The following is a 6,189-nucleotide window of genomic DNA, read 5'->3' as shown; positions in this document are numbered from 1 at the left end:
GTCCTTGCACTCACAGGATTGTGTTGTCGATAAAAGTAAACGTGTGCACGAAAGCCTGAGGAGAACTATGCCAGGCACACCCAGTGTCTGTAGCAGCTTACAGGAAAGGGGCTGCCCTGGATTGGGGATGGGGGAGAGCGGAGTGAAAGTTTCTTGGAGAAAGTGGCGTCTAAGTTGACACCTAACGGGTAAGGAGGAACTGGCCAGGAAGGAGAACAATCCAGCCAAAAGGAAAGTTTGAAAAGGCTGGGAGTGGGTTTTGAGAAAACGGGGTTCCTGTAGCCTTTTATGTCAGGGTGGTCTGGAAGGTAGGGAGGTAGGCAGGGGCTAGTTCATTTTAAGCCATGTTAAGGAGTTCGGTTGGACCCGGAGGACAATGGGAAGTCACAGTAGAGCTTTAAGCAAGGGAGAGAGTTGGAATTGCAGTTTAGAAAGGTCCCTCTGGCTCCTGTGTGTTGACGGATGGAAGAGGGACAGTTTGAGGGAGGGAGACCAGTGGGGAAGTTGTGGCAGAGACTTAGAAATGATGGTGGGCAGACGTACCAGTGTGGCAGTGGAGAAGGAGGGGAGTGGGCAGAGAGACTTTAGGAATTAAAATTGATATCACATCTTTGCGGAGAGGCAAGTGTACTATTCCTACCTCTATTTTACAGATGGGAACACCAGGATTCAGAGAGGTGATGTCATTTGTCCCCATTCTCATGGGTAGGCAGTGGTAAGTTGACCTAGAAGCTTGGATTAGTCCTACTCCAAAGCTGGGCCCTTTCTTCCACTGCCCGTGGCCTCTGAAGTAGGGAGGAGTGGGGAGGAGCGAGGGGTCAGATTGGGCTGAGGGGCTTGACTATTCTGAGGGCAAAGAATGGCAGCGGGGGGCCAGATTTGTGTGTGAGATTAATCTGACAGCTTCCTTCCTGGAGGATGGTTTTGTGGGAAGTGAGACTGGGAGCTGGGACAGCAGCTAGGAGGCTTACCATCTCCACCGTGGTGGGACCCACACCTGGACAGCAGGGGAACTGGGTGAAAGGGAGGGATGTGAGGTGTTAAAAGACAGATTCGTTCTGGGGGTGAGGGAGAGGAGGCAGACAGGATGTGAATGGGTGGGAGGTGGTGCTGCAAGAAGGGACTGGAGTCAGGATTTGGAACCCGAGGCCAGTTTTGGCCATGTTGAACTTGACATGCCATAGGGTGGCCAGGTAGAGATGTCATGTAGATGATTGGATGTTTCTGGACTGGAGATAATGATTGGGAAGTTTTGAGCTGAAAACTGGGCATGTGAGAAGGTAACTCAACTTTTCAGGGAGAGGTAGAGGACAAGAGATGCTCACTAAGAAGTTAGACTTTATGGGAAATGATGACTGGTAGACATGGAAAATGAAAGGAAGGTAGGATCTGACCCCTCTGGGAAGGCAAGAGCAGGGGGTTACTAAAGCTGAGGAAGTGGAAGGAACTGGACAAAGAGGGCATGGTTGGTGGTGTCAGATGCACAGAGAAACCTAGTAACAGAAAGGCTGACCTTGAACTTGAGCAGTAGTGACCTTGGCAAGATGTTAGCGTGGGCCCAAAGCCACGTTGCAGGGGCTGAGGACTAAATAAGTGGAGGTAGTTTAGGCAGGGATGGCAGAGAACCTTGATGCTGATGGTGAAAGGGAAGATGGCATTTGCGAGTGAGCTTTTTCAGTTCAGCAGAGGTGAAGTTGGAATTGATCACGAGCACTTTTCTAGGAAGCTAAGGGGAAAAAAAAAGGAAGAGAACTCAAAATAGAATATGCAAATATGCAGAAATGGGTGAGTTCTCAGAACAGATCCCTTCTCCTGATATAACTCAAATTTGGCTGGGCTGGCACAGCTTGCTGGGCACATGGGCCCTGATTCTGCTCCGTGCCTCAGCCCCATCTGGCCTGGGCCCCACACCAAGTCCTCAGAGCCCTACCCTAAGGTGGCTTCTTGTTGCTTCTGCCATAAGCCTTGGCAGTGAATGTTTGGTGAGGATGTTGCAGGGGGTGGGGTGGGGGTGGGTGGTATTCAGGCCTCTCTGCTTACCCAGCATCCCCAACAGGTTGGGACCCTCTGGCTCTGGGCTGGGCTCAAGTCAGCTCAGCTTTATCCCAATTTCCCTGGGCCTGGCCCTGTCTGGCTTCTGTAGATTTCTGCAGTTGCTGATAACAGAATTCAGCTTCTTCTGCTTTTAATGCTTTTTATAGCAACTCAGGCCCTACTCTACTCTACCTTGGCAAAACTGGCTAATAGCAATACAGTGCAATAGTGCTCATTTATCAGGCACCCTCTCTGTGCCAGACACTGATCTAGGCACTCACATAGGCTATCTCAGTTGATGAACCTGAAAAGCATATATTATTATCCCCATTTACAGATGAGTGCTTCCTGCTAGTAGGCCGCCACTGTGTTCTGGGAAACTGTTTGAGAGCTTGGGTGGGATTGCATCAGTGTTTTTCCATCAGTGCACCTGCCTGGTGCCATGCACCTGGCAGGTCTGAAAGTTACTCAGGAGCTGAAGGGTGTGCTAACCACTTATTCTTCCTTGGAGTGGCAGCTTGGGTCTTGGAGGGGAATTAAGCTTCCAAGTCCAGTTGACTGAGGTCCAGATCTCTTTCCACAGATGACCTAATTGCTTGGAGCCTCAGTTGTGTACTGTTGGACATTTTTCCCTGACTTACGTAAGTGGCTGCTGACAATGTGTATATCAGAGATGCCAGGGCTCTCAAAGCTGGGCAAGACCGCTAAATCAGAATCTGGACAATGAGACAAATCTAGCAAGAGGGACAGGGACTGGGAAAGTCTAAGTTCCTGTGTTGGGGACCAGAAAATTAATTGCTCTTATGCAGGATGGAATTTCATTTCTTCCCCTCCTGGGGCGAGATTCTCAACACAGAGTCCCAGGGAGCCACTATGGATGGATGGGAGCTGGACCAAGGATGATTCCGGGATAAAATCAACAGGATTGACAGCCTGGTGTCTTCGGCCAAATCACGCAGTACCTTTTGAGGTACTATAATCAGGAGTAAAGAAGCCCGTCTTTCTGAGCTCTTTACTACTCAGCCTCCACCTCTGGGATTATGTTCTCATCTGAGACTTGAATTTTTACAGGAATGGACATGCACAGGACTGCTTCGTACCTAGGTGGGACTCAGTAGATGGTGGTTAAATGGACTGGTTATGTCTTAGGAAGCAACTAGGATTAGAGACTCCAAGCAAAACCCCATGAGGGACCTACTTGGAATTGGAGATAGTTACCCTGGAAAAAAAAAAAGCAGATTTAGAAGGGCACGACCTCTGTGTTGAAATCCCCAAAGGGCTGTGTTTCAGGAGCGGGGCTTAGATGTGGTCTGTGTGGCCTTGGACGGCAGACTTAGGACCACTGGGTGAAGTCTCTTCTGCTGGGGAAGGCTTTGTGTTAGAGCTAAACAAGATGGACGAGGCTGCCTTGTGAGGTGAGTGCAGTTATTGGAGTATGTTAGCAGAGGACTGCCTTAAGGGCTGTTGTGAGGGGCTTCCAGGCTGGACTGAATGACCTCGGAGAGCTATTTCTAATCCCGAGAATCGGGATTCTTGGGTCCCTCTATCCATGAAAGAATGTAAGCTTGCTTGTGGATAAGCAGATGTCTGTATGCTTATCTCCTCACTGAAGTGGTTCCAGCAGGCCCAAGGACCACATCAGAGCTGGGAGGAGCCTGGGACACCTTCTATCCTGGGGAGAGTTTAGAAAGCATATTTATTTCAACCTATTCTTTTATTTTTCTTCACCCTGTTCTTGGAGTAAAACCCAAAAGGCAAAAGATGAATGAGTGAGCCTTGTCTGTCCCTAGTCTAGATAGCAGACAGATCAAAAGAGCTGCTGCTGAGCACCTCTTTCCTACTTCATAAACAAAGAATAGAGGCTCGGGCTGGGCAGGGCCTTGCTTAACTGGTCAGTGGTCAAGATGGGACTTCATTTTTGGCTTTCCAACCATGTCTAATAAATTCATGTGACTTCCACGAGCTCCTGCTTTGCCTCAGGCCTTGCACATGAGTTCAGGGACTAAGAGATGGACTTGGGGAGTGAAGATGGAGTGGGAGCTTGTCTTGGGAAAGGCTTGGGAGTAGATCTCTTCCGCTGCCTCCTGGCTACCTTCCAGCTACACACTGCTGACTGTCTGCTGATTATGCTGACTCCAGGAGTAACCACCAGGTGGCGCTCGCACCACGAGCCCAGTGTCCTGTTGGCAGAATTAGGGGCAGTGGATGCTGCCGCGCTGCCTAGGACACCATGGGAGAACCTGCCGTGTTTTTAGGTGGGCTGAGTCCCCCGATGGAGGGAGAAAAGGTCTGTTTCATCTCTACCAATTCCTTTTTATCACTGAATATTCCCCTGTGGATGTTCGCCCCTTTTGTCTGTCACTCTCGTTTTCTGTCTCTCACCTAACTTGGCTGGCTAGACTCACATCTTAGTTTAAGTAGGGTCAACCAATTAAAAATGGGTCTAGACTGAATGCGACAGAGGACAGAGATGCAGGAATGGGATGCCCTGGGAGATGTTGACCCTTGAGGCTGAGAAGGGTGGTGACAATTCTGAGAAGTTCTTCGCTCAGGGTGGGCTGAGCAGGAAGTCCAGGAGGCTCTGAGCTGGTCTAGGAGGAAGAGGCAGGTCTGGGGCACCAGAGAGGGGGAGCATAGGAGCATCTTGGCAGAGGTTTGGAGGTGGGCATGAGCACTGGGGCAGGGGTGGGTGAGGTGCAGGGCCCAGGACCTATGCAGGCTGAGGACAGCTGCCTCTGTGTTCCTTGCTGGTCCAGCCTTAAGCCCTGGCACGGTCTTCTGAGAGTTGGGCCATGGCAGGGCTTGTGCGCTCCAGTGTTCCCCAGACCCCACCCAGCCCGCTTCAGTCATTCTCATGACCTGCCTGGTCTCTCTGTCCCCTGAAATAGGCAGGATGGGGGTGGGCAGGGCAGTGGTAATTACTACTGTTAGTAGCCAGAAGGCCTGGGTCATTGCCAAGCTCCGAGGCCTTCCAGCAGGAGTGGGGTCTAGCATGGGGTGGTGGCTATGGGCTTGGGCTCTGTCCTTATGCTTTCCATGGGCTGCTTGGCCATGCAAAGGCTGAGGAGAGGGTCAGAGGAAGCTTGGAGAGAGAAGGAATGAGCTGACTTGGGTCCTTAACCAGAGGTGAGTAGCTTTGGTTGGAAGGGAGAGGAGAGCTTCCAGGGTCTCTGCTGCTGTTATTTGAGGCTATGAACGTCAGGTCTGTGTGTGTCCGATTTTTTGATTACTCAAGGGGTCTTTTTGGGGTTGGCTGTGCCTCAGCTGTCCCCAGGGACCCTTCAAGGCATTTTTTTCTCCCCTCTCCATCCTGGATAGAAGCCCCTGTATCGTTTCTTTCAGCCTCATCTCCCCATGCTTCTGAATGTGGAGTCATGGGGAGGGGAATGCAGGAATGTGTCTCCCCTCAGACCTGTCAGCATCCACATCTGCTGCTTCCTCTGCTGGTCCATTTCCCATCATGCCCTTGAGTGGGGATTGTGCTTCTGTCCTTGGTCCAGGCTGAAGAGCTATCCTTGGCCTCCAGTGAGGCAGGCAGGCCTCCACCATCCCCTACCCATTGTGATCTGATTTCCCTGTGCTTCTTGAAGCTGGAAAGTCCACACCTAAACACCGGTCCCATGCTCGTCCTCACCCCGGGGACTTGCCCCCTCTATGCCCCAGAGTCTAGCTGCCTTCTCCTTCTATAGTACTATTGTCCTAAATCCTAGGCCTGGTTCTCACCATCCCTGGCTGCCTGCAGCCCACCAGGAGTGGGCTGCCATCTGGCCCTGGCCCTTGGTCTCCAGGTTGGCTGTCTTGGGGGCGCCTGTTGGTGGCATCTTCTTCTCTGGAGTACAGAGGGATGGTGAAGCAGGTGCTTGAGCTGAGCATGGAAGAGCTGAGCCAAAGACCCAACCTGGGATGTGGGTGGCATGGTCTTTAGCACTTCCCACCCCACCTCCATCCTAGGAGAAAATAATCCTCGGGCATCTACCCATTTTCATCTGCTACCATTGCTTGAGAGGCTGAACCCAGCTGCTGGCCTGCTCCCCTTGTTGGGACCCAAACTCAGCCACACATAGGAGGCAGAAGTGAAAGTGCACATGGCTTGGAGAGGCAGTGAGACACAGAAGTTAAAGTTTGGGCCCTGGAGGGACCACCTGTGTTTCAATC

At 51.4% G+C, this 6,189-nt stretch overlaps 1 long non-coding RNA gene across 1 annotated transcript; it reads left to right on the top strand.

Moving 5' to 3' along the window:
* Positions 1-653: 653 nt before the first annotated feature.
* On the top strand, positions 654-3,996 carry LOC139438722 (uncharacterized). Its single transcript, XR_011648461.1, has 2 exons — positions 654-715; positions 2,618-3,996. It is a non-coding gene; the product is annotated as an uncharacterized lncRNA (long non-coding RNA).
* Positions 3,997-6,189: the final 2,193 nt, after the last annotated feature.

Source organism: Dasypus novemcinctus, chromosome 3, assembly GCF_030445035.2.
Source record: "Dasypus novemcinctus isolate mDasNov1 chromosome 3, mDasNov1.1.hap2, whole genome shotgun sequence".
NCBI classification, from domain to species: domain Eukaryota; kingdom Metazoa; phylum Chordata; class Mammalia; order Cingulata; family Dasypodidae; genus Dasypus; species Dasypus novemcinctus.
Note: the sequence above shows the minus strand (reverse complement) of the source record. Positions and strands in the feature narration are given on the sequence as shown.